A 15,863-nucleotide genomic window follows, 5' to 3' on the forward strand; every position below is an offset into this window, starting at 1 on the left:
CTATCCTCACTCCTCACCATACCCCAGTCACACAAAGCTGTAATCCATTTTCCAATTATTTTATATTTTTAGATATTTACAGAGCTCAGGCCAATATTTTTGCTTTGGCTTAGAATCTTCTCTAAAACTGTTTTAGAGAAGATTCTAAGCCAAAGCAAAAATATGTATTATATATAATATGTATTATATATGTATTATATATACTATATATAATATATATTTATATATTATATATAATATATACTATATAATATATATACTATAATATATAATAGTATATTTATATATTATATGTAAGTATATATTTGCATATTTGTATATGTAAATATAAATATATATGTATATATATATTTTTTCCCTAATTCAAGATAATAAGTGTTTTCCAGATGTTTTATAAGAAGGTAAGAAATGGAAAACATGCTCAATCTCTAATGTGCCCCTTGCTATTAAAACACTCTTCTGATTATTCTTGGATATGTTATTTTCCATGTAAATGTAAATGAATAAGATGATTAAAAAGAAAAATACATTTCCCCCTTCAGTATTGGATTACAAATAACTGAATCAATTTTCAACCAACTGTAGTATTTGAAGAATGAACTAACAAAAACACAGGATTTATTGGTATTCCATTGACCTTTCTGTTGCAGATTGCATAAAAATCTCAAGGGCTAGCTTAGAGTTCAATTAATAAAGATTTTACATAAGGTAGAAGGTCATTTTGTTCTCATTGAGTTTTTCAGTCTTTAGTAGATACTAATTACCTAACCTGTGTGCAGAAACACTGGATATTTCATCTGTGAGTATCTATTTGTATGAATTGGCTTTGGAAAAAAAATGGATCTGTATCTGGCCATCAAAAGGCAGCAATAAAAATGTGTAAACGATCTTTTTAAAATGCAGCCTGTAAAAAACACTCTATCATTCTCTTTGGCAGTTTAAACATGAAAAATAATTTACTGTAAGAAGCATACATTCTTAAATGACTGACAAACAGTATAGGGAAAAGACCAACTAATTCTCTACAGCTAGAGTTTTCTTTTTACAGCATAAATCATTATGTTGTGAGAAAGTTCTTTCCCTTTCCATTTCCTGCAGGATAAGTTCCAAATTCTGTGATATGGCCGTACATGGCCTTTCAAACTCTAACCACATACCTACTTTACCAACCACACCTTCCATTATCCACCCAGCCTATGTCTTCCCTAAAATCTGAGTCAATCCTCATTTCACAATTATCCCGTGTATTTTGAATCTCTATCCTTTGTGCAAATTATTATTCCTCTTTCCACCTATTCTTGACCTACAACATCCTGTAAGGCCCAGCTCAAATACTGTTTCTACTGTAAAGCCCAGCTTGGTTCTCTATGTTCTCCTGTTCCCTGGTATGTGGTTCTATCGTAGTATGTATCACAAGAAACTTAATTTTCTATGCCCTGACTGCACCAGAAGATGTTTTTTCCAGGGCCAGAACTATATTCTATTAATTATTGTTCATTTGTTTCTTAATTATTATGGTACAGGTCAGCTAGCATGTTGTTAGGCAGACAGGAAGGTCCATGGTGGGATAAACAAAAGGTAGCCATATCCTGAAACTCCAGGTTCTGAAATGGCTCCTTCACCCCAGGACAAAGATATAAGAATATACCTTCATGTTAATACATTATCTCATAAATCCTTTTTTGCCGGACAAATGGAGCAGATCTGACAGATAGGAATGGATTATTTTGCTAATCCCTTTAGCATTGGGAAACAAAACAAACCTGATAGACAAATTCCATTAGAAGGTGCCAGCTCCCCTTCCCCAAATGGGCCAGTGAAGGTATAAAAGGAAGAGCTTTTGTCTCAGTCAGGGGACATCCCATTTGGGAACCCCTTCCCACTTGGGAGCTGTATTTCTTTGCTTTTTAATAAACTATCCTCTTTCACAACTCCTCACCTCTCCTTGGTCCGTGCCTCCATTCTTCGGTTTCATGAGACATGATCCCTAAACTATCTCCTGCATCAATTATATTTATTTCCCATTCCTTATATGGTCATTATGAACAGTAGGGAGACAAAAAGTTTAATGAATTGAAAAAAAAGGAGGTATAAAATAATGTAATTTTATTCTCCATATGCAGGAATAAATGTATTAGTATCAGGCAAGGAACAGAAAGTTCAATGTCAATTTTATGTACCAGAGTGCATAAATATTCAGGGATATTGTGATTTCGTATTTTATAGTTTTCATATGATATTGAAGGAGGTACTCCAAGTATTAAGTCTATAAATGGAAGCATTGGCAACTGTGAAGTGTTAATGAGATACTGTTTCTGACATTTTAATAAAAAACACAAAGGGTGGAATATAAAAGGAAGAAAACAGAAATAACTGCAATAGCATGTACAGTTTTAGCTTCAAAAGGATGAAATTATCTTTCTGTAATAACACCAAGTCACACATCCCATATGTGCATGAATTTAAACTACTAAGAATGTTTTAAGTTAGGCACAAAGAGATGAACTGGCTTGTCTAGTCCCACGAATTGTTATTTTTTTCAGTGATTTGCATCCTAAAATAAGTCCAGAGAAAACAGCAAACTTATACTCCACATCTTAGTAACAAATGAGAATCTCACTATTATTTACTCGTCAGTTTGAAAAATATTTATTGAATAACTGCTACACACAAGGTTCTGAGAATGTAGAGGTATAGGAACTACACTCATTCTCCAAGACCATCACAATACTTAGGTGGCAAATACAAACAGAAATTTGGTATATTGGGGTAAGGACTATGACAGAGACTTGCACAAAATTTCATGGGAACACCAAGGAGCTTAAGTACAACTGAGTCTCAGGGAAAGGTTTTGCAGATGATGTGATCTGTCATCTGAGTCACTTGGGTTTCAAAAAAAACATTTAAAATAATTCCTGAGATATCTGTGGTTAAGATGAATATAGATGAGTAGGCTTCCCGAGTAGTTTGCTGAAACTTTACCTGATAATACTTTCCTACTAAACAGTACTGGTTAGTTAATGGATCAATGTCAAACTGCAAGAGGCCTCTGGTGTCTAGTAGACCTTTCTTTATATAATTTTTAATCAATTATTTGATGACATGATATTGTTTAGGATGTATTTAATAAATTTGGGGAAATTCAAAATGGGGAGCTCAAGCTACTATGTTATGTAAATTGTAATGAATTTCACAGACTAGAACTGGTGGGTTGAAACTGACAATGGAATCAAATAGTAATAATATAGAGTTAAGTTTAAAAGTTTGCTGAGGAAGTAGAGAAATGGAAGAACTTAGCTTAACTGTCTTTCAGGTGAAAAAGACCTAGTTTTAGGTAAATGAAAAAGCCCTATGGATCATGGGTGATAACCAAGTTGTCTGGAACTTTGAACTTTAAGAATTATATATTAGCATGGTTATGGTAATAAATGGTAAGGTTCCAGATAAGTTGAAGGCAGAGCAATCTAGATTTGATAGATGGACGGGTGGTCTGAGAGAAAGATGGGAGTCAAGGATGCCTCCGAGAATTTTGGCCTTAGGAAGTGGATGCAGGTGCCATTTACTGAGTTCACCTTGGCTTAAGGGTGGTTAGATTTTCTATTTTATGTATAATAAATTTGGTATGTATACTAGACTTCCATATGCAGACATTGTATAGGTAGTTAAATATATGATTCATAAATTCTTGGCAGAAGTACAGGCTAGATGCATTTTATGAGTCATTAGAGAATAGATAATAATACCAGCAAACATGTATAGCGCCAGGCATTATTCTAAGCACTCTTACAAATATTAACTCATTTAATGCTCCAAAAATTATTTGGCATAGGTAATGTTATAACCCCAGTTTTTACAAGTGAGGTACCTGAGGTGCAATAGGATAGATCATTAGCCTAAAGTTACACATGTAACAAAGTAGTTGAGCTGAGATTCTGAGTCAGACAGCCTAGCCCAAAGGTCTATGCTCTTAGCTAATGCTCGATGTAAAACTTGATAAAATCACCAATGGAATGACTGCAAAATGTCATGGCAGGCCAACATTTAGAGGCTTAGAGATGAGAAGAATCAGCAAAGAATCAGCAAAGAATCATAGAGGAGTTGCCAGCATTGTACAAGAAAAAAATAGAAATGTACAGTGTTCTTGAAGGAAAGAGAAAAAAGACTTGAATTTGAAAAGAGGCATCAACTTTGTCAAATGTTGCTGATAAGTCAAGTAAAATGAGGATGGTTGCGATACCTAGATTAATGTAGCAGTTACTGGTATACTAAACAAAAACAACTACAGCAAATGGGGCAAGCCTGGCTAGGTTATATTGAAAGAAGAAAGGAAGGAGGGGAATCAGTCAGGTAGGATAGACATCTCTAGAGGAATTTTCTGTAAGGTTGATCAGAAAAGTGATATGTGAGCTGGAAGGAGATGAAAGGGATAATAAATAATTGTTGTGATGTGTTGAGCCAGGTCTAAACATAGCAAACGTTCATCAAAGGTGATTCATCATTAACACAGTAATCTCCCCTTATCTGCGGGGATAAGTTCCAAGACCCCCAGAGGATGCCTGAAACTGCAAATAGTATTAAACCCTATATGTCTTTTCCTATACATACACACTTATGATAAAGCTTTATCCATTAGACACAGTCAGAGATTAACAATAACAACTAATAATAAAATAGAACAATTATCGTATACTGTAATCAAAGTGATGTGAATGTGGTCTCTCTCTCTCTCTCTCTCTCTCTCTCTCTCTCTCTCTCTCTCCTCTCTCTGTCCTTATTTTACTGTCCTCACCCTTCTTGTGATGATGTGAGATGATACGATGTCTACATGATGAGATGAAGTGAGGTATTCAAAACATTGTACAATTTAAAACAAGGATTGGTTATTTCTGGAATTTTTCCATTTAACATTTTCAGACTATAGTTGACCACGTGTAACTGAAACTGTGAAAAGTGAAATCGCAGATCAGGGGGAACTACTGGATAATTTTTTTATTCTGTATGTGTGTATGTGTGTGGGTGGGTGGGTGGAAGTGTACGTGTGTGTATCTGTGCGTGCACACATACCTATATATTGGTGACCGGTTAACACAAGACATCAAATATGATCTGACTTTTGAACTGATGTATACATAAGAATTCACCACATATCACCAAAAAAAGACATGGGTGTTTCAACCTAAGAGAACACTCTGAGCAGAAGCATGGGTGAGAAATGGCAGGAGCACCTTCAAAGTGTCCTCCTAAAACACAGATCTGCATGAGAAAGAAAAGAGAAAAAGGACTTTATAGCTCTGTTTTTTCTGGAACAGTTTCCCAGGATGTGTTACATAAGAAACGGATTCCCAGTTCAAGTATTTTTGGGGAAGTGCTGAGTTAAGCAACGAAAAACCTGCTTCTTTCTTAAAAACTTCTTTTCAAAGCTTTTTGAGCATATGACATGCAGCATTTCCGAAGCTTGATTGACCTTGGTGTCTTTCATAGCACAGGATAACATTTGAGAAAACACTGGTTTAGAATCGAAAGACATATCCTTCTCCACGCCCATTAACTTCATCCAGACTTTTCACTATTAGGGCTTAGGAGGCATAAGATCTGGATTTCAGTTCTGGCTCTGCCACTGAGTAACCATAGGGACATTTCTTAATTCCTCTGTCCCTTAATTTACTCATTTGTAAATGCTGAAAGGCTAATGTATGTTTTCCTCTGAAGAACTATTGTTCACATTAAGATAATGTGTGTAAATAAAGCTCCTGGTACAACAGAATAGGCTCCCTCCATGGAAGCCAAAGTTGTTATTAGCCTCTGCCATGCACTGCAGCTGTGTTGGCAAGGCCCCTTGCTTCCAGATGGAAAGCACTCTGAAGGCAGTGTGTTCCTTACTTACCATGTGCTTCACAGCATGTGTTCCATGTCTACACATCTGTGATGCTCAATAAATAGTTGTTAAATTGCAAGGATGAAAAAGGTGAACACAGCTGCCATCATATTTTTATCTATTCCCGTTAAGTAGCTGCCAAAACAATACATACAAAAATTCACTCTTTGTGGATCCTTATGTACTTACTGTCTTGGAATCATTGTTACTCTTTCCTCAGGAAGAGTGATTATTACATGTTCATAAATAACACGGGCATGAAGAAAGGCTATTCTAATCCTAGTTTTTGTTGCAGAGATCTTTTCTGTTATATATTATGGTACTAGATGGTGTTGTCAAACATAGCGTCCATCCCCTCTCATCCAGAGAAAGACACCCAAATAGTATCCAACTGCATTAGTCACACAGAAAAGATAAATATAAGCATAGAGTCATACACAGAAAAAAAATGTTTCAAACAGATTACAACAAAATAGAACAAATCTTGTGAAAAAAAGTGACTACCAATTCACTCACCAATTTAATAAATCTTTGGTAATCACCTGTAATGTGCAACAACTGTACTAGGTGCTGGTGGTGTACACTGGTTAGCCAATGATTTTATGTGGGGGAGGTACAAACCTAATAGGAGGGTATTTATTAATCATACAACCTCATAAATAATGAGAAATAACAACTGGTGTAAAGCCCCAGAGGGAAGGACTTGTATGAAATGCCGTAAGAGTAAAACGGGGGAATCTGACATTGTGTCTCTTGAATAACTGAGGAATGAGATGAGACCTGAAAGATAAGTAGAAATTATGCCAGAGGAAGAGTAAAGGTAGAATATTCTAGAAAGAGGAAATGACATGAGCAAAAGCAGTGAATTACAGCATGACATATTCAAGTGTATGAGAGAAGCCAAGCAAGGCTGGAGCACACAGAGCTAGGAGAAATGTAATATTTGACAATTCTAGAAATATCGACAGATAGATCATGCAGAGCCCCAGGATCTATAGTAAAGATTTGGGTATTCATCTTAGGAGTTAGGAGAAGCAATTGGAATATTCGTTAGCAAGGGAAATACTCTCAACATTCATGTTTTCATACTTTTGCTTTAAATATATGTAGCCAGAAACATGATAAACCTTTTTTGTTCACTTTTAAATTTCACACTTGTGGTATGAAATACAACCTCACTGATGCACTCAACATTATGTTTTTAGAGGTACTTCCATAAAGATGCATACGGGTCCAGTTCATTCATTTTGTTTTTAATACTATATTGTGAGAATATTTTAGAACCTATTAGATGATTACAAGCCTTTTCTTTAATCAATTAATTTGGTAACTATGACAATTAATATTTTACTGTTAAAATATCATTGCATTTTAATAAACCCTACTTGGCCATAATGTAATATTTGTTATTAACTACTGATTATATTTTGATATTTTATCAAATATCATTTTTGTTCATGCTTATAGTAGTATGCAAACATTTGCATTTTTCAAACTGACCTGATTTGACTTAGTTTCAAGGTTATACTTACATTATGAAATTAGTATGGAGATTTTATTTCTTAAAATATTTTCTCACTAAATTATCATTATTATTAAAGATTTAATTAAACTTGTTTGTAAAACCAACTGGTATGGGTATTGGCCCTCTCTATTAACTTTTTATTTGAAAAATTATCTAATTGATAGAAAGAATGAAGCATTATTACAAAGAATACCTGCACATGCTTCACCTAGCTTTATCAGTTGTTAACATTTTGCCACATTTGCTTACTCAATTTCACATGTTCTCTTTCATTCTCTCTCACCCTCTCTCAGTTTGTCTGTCTCTCCCTGTCTCTGTCTTATGGTATCTCCCCTTAACTACTTGAATGAATATTGACGATATCGTGACACTTCTTAAATATTTCAGAATAAATGTAATATCTTAGGAAAAAGAACATTCCCTAATATGACCTCAATGCCATTATCATGCCTCACAAAGACAATAATTGCACACTTCTGAATTGCAAGAAACCTACACTGTGACAGCCAGGTCCTATTGCCCCATGTGTCTTTTAATACCTGAGTGTAGACAGCTTCTTTTAGTGTGATGGTTAAAAAGACAGGCCATGTAGAGGAAAATATTAATTAATTAAAACAATACAAGCGTGCTTGGTAGACAAAGATTTCTTAGTTGAGGTTAAGGGCTAGAAACAAAGTCAAGAACTGTGGTTAAAAGCAGGCTTTTCACATAGAGAAACAGAGTTCCTAGTTTATTCTAATTATAAAATAAAGTCCAGATAAATTATACTCCTAATTATGAAATGCAAAACCATAGAGCCATAAGCCAATGGGAGAAAATATAGAACATCTCTGTGATCTTAAGAAGGGAAAAAATTTCTTAAACTACATATAACACAACTTAAATTGTGCTTTAACCTTTTTAATTGATTCATTATATCAAATTAATGATTTCTGTTCAAAGACAAAGTTAATGGATAGGTAACAAATTGAGGGAAAATAATGCCTACGTCTAAATCTAACACCAAATGTATATTTAAAGTAGAAAAAAATTGAAAGCTGTAAATTTGAAATTAAAAGAAAAAAAGACTATAGCTAACATATATGTGGAGATAAATGTAAATAGAAGAGACAATGAACATTTCAAATTACAAAATAAGAAATGTGAAAATACTAAGTTTTAGCAGGTAATGGAAAAGAAAAGAAAAAGAAAAGATTAAGGTAGCAATATTTATACCAGACAAAAGAGACTTTAAAACAAAGGTTATAACAAGAGACAAAGAATGATCCAGTAATTCCTCTTCTGGTTATTTATCAAAAGAAACCCAAAACAGTAATTCCAAAAAGACACATGCATCTACATGTTTACTGTAGCATTATTAACAATAGCTAAGATATGGAAGCTATCTAAGTGTCCAGAATAGATGAATGGTTAAAGAAGAAGTGGTACATATATATAATGGAACATTATTCAGCCATAAAAAAGAATGAAATTATGCCATCCATAACATGGATGAACCTAGAGGGCATTATGCTGAGTGAAATAAGTCAGACAGAAAGATAAATACCATATGATTTCACTTACATGTGGAATCTAAAATTACAAAATAAACAAACAAACAGAAAAAAACTCATGGATACAGAGAACATTTTGGTGGTTGCCAATGGGGAGGGAGGTTTAGGGAATGGTTGAAGGGGAGGGGGGAGGGATTAAGAAGTACAAATTGGTAGTTAGAAAATAGTCACGGGGATGTAAAGTATAGCATAAGGAATATACATAGTCAATACTATTGTGATGACTATATATGGTGTGAGATGGGTACTAAATTTATCAGGGTGATCACTTGTAAGTTATATAAATGTCTAATCACTATAGTGTACACCTGAAACTAATATAATACTGTACGTTAAGTGTAAATGGAAAATAAAATAATTATTTAAAAATGGAATGAAAATAAAATAAAATATCTAAGACTAGAAAAAAGGAAATGAACAAGTGATCTTCTAAAGGTGATCTTCTACAACCTAATTTTTGTGAATGAACACTTTAGTTTCTCTTTTTAAATAATTTTTTTTAACTTTGCTATGAATTTATTTGTAAAAACAGTCCCATCTTTGTAACTAGAAATAATAAGACTTAAGTCTCCATTAAATATCTTTTCATTTGACAACTACATCCTAATCATTTAAAGTTTAGTTTTGGAAGTTATATAATAACATGTAAGAAAAAACATTTTCTCAAATTACTATTGTTCATATCTGCTATGCTTCACACATGGCAAACACTTAAGAAATAGTGGCTGAGAGAATGCATGTATGAAAGTAAAGTGATGTTTAGGCTAATAGTGAAAGATTAGTATAAATGATAGATTACTTAAAATTTTTAAAGCTCTATCATGCTAAAAGAGGTTAGTTATTTATTTATTTGATCTGGCAGAGTTTAGATCAATAATAGTGACTCAAGAGAAGTACAATTTAATTCAGTATAAAGAATTCTACTATAGTTATATCTAATTGAAAATGGAATGGAGCCTGAGGAAGGAGTATGCTATCTGTTAATGAAAGGGTTCAAGTGGAAATCATGTGGCCACTCATAAAGATGCAATACAGGTGCTGGCACCCTGAATGACAGGTGAGCTACCGTGTTTCCCGGAAAATAAGACCGAGCCAGACAATCAGCTCTAACGCATCTTTTGGAGCAAAAATTAATATAAGACCCGGTCTTATAGCAAAATAAGCCCAGGTATAATATAATATAATATAATATAATATAATATAATATAATATAATATAATATAATATAATATAATACCGTGTCTTATATTAATTTTTGCTCCAAAAGACGCTTTAGAGCTGATTGTCGAGCTAAGTTTTATTTTTGGGGAAACAGGGTAGATGACATTCAAGTCTCCCTGTTTCAAATTAAATTATCAGTGAATGCTTCCAGAGAACAGAAGAGAATAAACAAATGGGTAATCAATTCCTTTGATATTACTTGCTACACGTAAATCTGAAATCAGGTTTTCAATTCCATGATTTTGGCTTATGCTGGTTAATCAATAGCCAAGACAACAATGTATGAGAATGGCAAAACCCTTATGTGGACTTACGCACTCTGAAATATTAACAACATATATGACTCACCTATTCATTTATTCAGCAATTTCTTTAAGACACCACTTTATTTGAGACACTGGTGATCAGAAAAGACAAAGTTTCTGCTCTCTGAGAGCTGAGTTCTGGTGAAAGAAGACAGGTAACAAACACGTCAAATGATAAAGAAGCAGAATTTCAGAATGTGATAAGTGAAGAGAATGGACTATAAGGAGACAAAAGTGGAAACAGAGAAACCAGTGAAAAGGCTTATATAAGATTCTAGTTAATAAATTTTGGAAAAATTCTTTATTGCTCTCATTTTGGCAGACCAGATAACCAGAAAACAAACAAACAAACAAAAACTTCCTAGTTAAAGCAACCAAGAACATAAAGTATCTAGATAAAACAAACAAATTAATAAGAAAGTAAATAAAATAGGTAGGAACCTTTTTGGAGTGAAGTATAAAGCTTTATTAAAATCCATGAGAAAAATCCTAAGTAAGTGGAGAGGTATATTAAAGTTTTGAATGGGAAGGCTAAGTATATTAAAGCTTCAATTTTCCCACAACAGGATTATATATTCAATGCGATTAAGAAAAAAAAAAAAACTTAAAGGATTTTTCAAAGAAAATTGAAATCCAATTAAAATTTATATAAAAGAAAAAAAGGACAATAATAGCCAAGACCCTCTAGTTATATTATTATAAAGTTACAGTTATATAATTAAGGCAATGTGGTATTTGGGATAAGAAATAGCCAATAGAAACAATTTGCTAAAAATAGACCTACATATGTATGGAAATTTGATTGGACTACCAGTCACTGGGAAAGAGTAGAAACTGGATATCTGTTCAAAAGGAAAAATGAAATAAAATCCTTACATGAGCCATTCACAAAACTTGTTTTAAGGGATTGTAAACATTTAAATGTGAAAGCCAAAACTTTAAAAGCTGTAGAAAACAACAGAGGAGAATATCCTTACAATTCATGTTTTAGAAAGGTTCTCTTAAAAAAAGACTTAAAAAGTTCAAACTCATAGAAAAATATTGATAAATGTGATTCAATTAAAATCATGTTTTTATTAGAAGATACCATAAAAATAATAAAAGAACAAGACCTAAACTGAAAAAAATTAATTACTTATTTACATATAATTACAATGTACATATAGGAAAATATGCTCAACCATATTAGAAATTGGAAAAGGCAAATTTTAAATCACAAAGAGATGCATCCTTATACTTTTCAGATGGGTAAATTTTTAAAAGTTAGCGCTAATAATGAATATTGATGAGGTAATGGAGCAACAGTAACTCATCTGCTATTAATGGGAATGTAAATCAGCACAAATATGTATTCATCCATTTGGCATAATCCAGTTCATTCAAACATGTAAAAACTTCGGGACTCAGTTGTTACACTCTACATATGTACTTTGGAGACCCTCTAACACATTCATAAAAGACTTACTACAAGAACTGTTGTAACAGCATTGTTTTTAATCCAAAATGACAACAATGAAACATCAAGAAAAATTTGAAAACCATCCAAATCTTTACACAAATTACAATCAGTATGTAAATTATGAGATAATAAAACAATTGCCTAGTTTAACACAGTGAAAGTAAATGAACTATAAATTCACACTGCAACACAAACGTCACAAATAAGATATTGAAAGAAGCAAATTGAAGATTATATATCATACAATTCCATTTATGAAAATGAAAAGTTCTAAATCAATCAAAACTAAATGTGTTATCTATGTAGGATACACACACACACGCACACACACACACACACACGGCAAACTTTTTAAAAAGCAAGAAATTATGAGCATATCATTTAGGATACTGGTTACCTCTGGAAAAAATGGAGGACAATTTGATCAGTGAGGACATTCAAGGTATTCAGTTGACATTGTTGTATTTCTGAAGTTGGATGATAATTAAAAAAATATTCCTTAAACTTTACATAAATATTTTATATAGTTCCCTTATAAAATATTCCACAGATATTAAAACAAAATAAAAATAAATGACTGTGGTTTGATTAGGATTTTACCAATAAGGATGGAGAGAATCGACAGATTTGATAAATGTTTTGGTGTAATTGCTGATAAGACTTTTTGATGGGTTTCATGTACAAAATGAATTAAAAAGTGGTTTCAAGAATGAATCCTAGCATTAGGGCTTATAAATAATAGGCTACATATTATTGAAGTGAGAAAAATGTTTACCAGGAAAGTAAGAATTCTGATCTAGGCATGACATTTTGAGATGTACAATAGACAGTACCCAAGAAAATGTTAAGTTGGCAGTTGTATATATGAGTTTTGAGATAAGGAAATATATCAGGGCTGGTGATAGAAAGTTAAGAGTCAATGGCGTATAGATGACATTTATATTAAATCATGGAACTGGATGAGATCACTGCAAGGAAGAGTGTGGAGTTTTAAATGGAAGACGGTGCAAACCAATTTTTGTTTTTGCTTCACTTTAGTTCTTTTTTCTTCCACTGAATTGCCTTACGCATAGAAAAATGAACCTTAGAATTTAATTTTATTGATCTCCTTAGATCTACTAAAATGACTCCTAGATTCTAGATAGGTATTCAAGTTGTTTTCCATAGCTACACTTATATATTCGCTTACAAATAATCATTTTTCAAAACTTTTGTTCTAGAAGCACAATTAAGCTTCATTTTTGAGAATTACTGAGAAATAGATCACAGTAACCAAAATAATAAATAAAATGTTAGATATTTGTTCAATGAATATTTTATTCATCATAGTTCTAATTCAAGGACATAAATACATGTGAATTTGTGTTTCTTTTGGCCTGGATTTACTCTACTTCCTAAAGTACAGCAATAACATTAACAGATACCTTATTGTAAAGGTGGGAGGCTTTCTTTTTTGGTGAGAATCATTATTGCTTCTCCATTAAAATAAAATAAAATAAAAAACATGGGTCTATTTTTGCCACAATAACCTTTCATTTTCTGAGTTGATTAAATTTAGCAACTAGTTTTTCCTAAGCTATTCAAACACATCATTGTCATTCTCTTCATGTCAAAGAACTCCCACAGTAACATCTTATTGTAAGACAGTTCTTAGTCCTTTCACAGAGGTTATGGGCTAAAATTCCAGTTCTGGTTATTTTCCTTTTTCACACTAAAGTCATATTTTTACATTAGAAATAGATTGTAGAATGATGGGATTTGTCTTCTTAAACATCTTCAGTGACATTTATCTATATATGAAAAGGCAAATTGATGGGGCCAATATCTGGATAATTAATAAACTAATATAAAATTAAAATGGTGGATTGATCTCATGCATTTATTTTCTCTCCTTTCAATAACCTCACCAAAATAACTGCAAAGGAATAAAAAGTTTTTAAACACTCAAAGAGAACGGGAGACAGGAATATCAGCAGCTGAGATTCAGGAGAGACCAGAGGCAAACAGAAAAGTATTAACTGAATTAACTTCATGGAGGAAGCTTCCATCTAAATGTCTGGACACAGGGAGAACAACAAGAAGTTGGTGAATACCGCCATGGTATCCTGGAAAGTTCAGTGTTAGGAGACACCAGTTACTGCTTTAAGTTATTGAAAATGGAGGGTTGGTTGAAAGAATGCATGTGGATCTGGTGTTTTTCTTGTCTTTTTAACTCACCTTTAAAAACAAGGTGTCTACCAACAGGGAAAACAAACCAAGTATCTATTTTCAAGAGAAATTAAACAACAGTGGCTCTGAACATAAGGACACAGAAAAGAGTGAAGAAATGAGGTGAAGATCAGGGCTAAATATAGGGACGTGGTGAGTGCCTGAAAACATAGTGAGTTTTGGTTGGTCTTAACCTTCAAATACGAATGCACAGCTAAGGATCATGGGATATTTGGTTAGCCTGTAATATGAAAGAAAGAAATCTCAGAATGCACATGGAAAAAAGGAACATTAGAGAAAAACTATAAAGAATATCTCAGAATTATAAAAGAAGTTGTATCTATGAAACAACAGTAGAATGCTATGAAGCTAGGGTAGCCAAAGAGAAAATATTATCAAAATTAAAATTCCAACAGAAAGTTTGGGAAAAAAGTCAAGGGAAACTCCCAGAATAAAGAATGAAAATGAAAGGAAAAAAAGTTGGAATCAAAAAAATGAAACAATTAGAGTCAATTCTGAAGGTCCAGCACCTGACTCAAAAGCATTCCAGAAATGGAACAAACAGAAAATAATTGAAAATTGTTTTTAAAATAAGAAAATAAGGGCATGATTGCAAGTGTTCATGGAATATGTAAGACAATAACTCTCTAAAGAAATTCATACCAATGTGCATTATCTTGAAATTTAAAAACTCCAAGGATAAAAATAATCAAGACTACAAAGAGTGTGTGGAGGCAGATCACGTGAAAGGGAACAGAAAAAAGGAGCAGCTTCTGAATTCTAAGAAGAAAACACTGGATATCAAGAGACATTGAAATCTGGGGGAAAATGATTGTTAACAGGGAATTCTACAACTAACCGAACTTTTAGTTGAGTGTGAGAAGAAAATAATGTAGACTGCTCCTTGAGGAAAAAGGCAAGGAGGGAAAAGAAGCTGATAGATTATCTGATAATTTTTCATTAAAATATCATATTAAAAGGTTTTGATAGGTTTGATAAGTTAGAAAAGTTAGGAATAGTTACATAAAAGCCATGTATATTAATAACAAAACTATTGACTCCAAGAATAAGAAAATGTTGTACGGGAGAGTAGTGAAGAATTTAGATCAGGAATGAGTATCTACATAATCATAATAGTATAAAAATTGACTATGGTACTAATTATAATAATAGTTTAGGAGATTGGATAAAAGGGACATGTATGTGGGATGAGGAGGATGTAAGAATCCTGATCTCATTTACCATGACATAGTCAAAAATGAACATAAACATTGATTAATTCATAGCAACCTAAGAAAATTGTACGAGAACTCTGTCCCATATTATATATTTGAGAGTATTGTGTCTCTAGGATGTCAATCTGGAGAAAGACAAGGCCTGGGGGTGGGGGAGAATTACAGTTTTTCTTTACTAGACTTTTTTAATCATTTATTGATTTTAAGTTATGTTGGCATATTGCTTGGATCAAAATTTCACAAATTAATAAAATAAAGAGTAAAGAGAGTCATCAGTGAACTAACAATCAAGATTTCCTTATTACAGGCTATTTGTTTACATGACTATAAACCTGACAAAAGTGTTCCAATTTGTGAAGCTAGGTGAACAATATTTGCTGCTGAGCACTTCATGTGGTAAATTTGAGTACTAAATAACTACTATTAAAGTACTTCAGCTGCCATAGGGAAAATAATAACACAAATACAAAACAATGGTGTAA

The 15,863-nt window shown here is 32.8% G+C and overlaps 1 protein-coding gene across 4 annotated transcripts in view; it reads right to left on the reverse strand.

Moving 5' to 3' along the window:
• The window catches only part of FUT9 (fucosyltransferase 9), a 170,216-nt gene that overhangs the window by 100,398 nt on the left and 53,955 nt on the right, over positions 1-15,863 (reverse strand). Inside the window, exon 1 of one of the 4 annotated variants that reach the window (XM_081044827.1) lies at positions 10,523-10,617. The exons of 2 other annotated variants lie outside the window; for them this stretch is intronic. The gene's annotated coding sequence lies outside the window, so the exon portion shown is untranslated. Of the gene's footprint in view, positions 1-5,884; positions 5,953-10,522; positions 10,618-15,863 lie in introns of those variants that run through there. One more of the 4 variants, XM_081044828.1, reaches the window with a different exon arrangement.

The sequence above is a fragment of the Rhinolophus hipposideros genome (genome assembly GCF_964194185.1).
Source record: "Rhinolophus hipposideros genome assembly, chromosome: 3".
NCBI classification, from domain to species: domain Eukaryota; kingdom Metazoa; phylum Chordata; class Mammalia; order Chiroptera; family Rhinolophidae; genus Rhinolophus; species Rhinolophus hipposideros.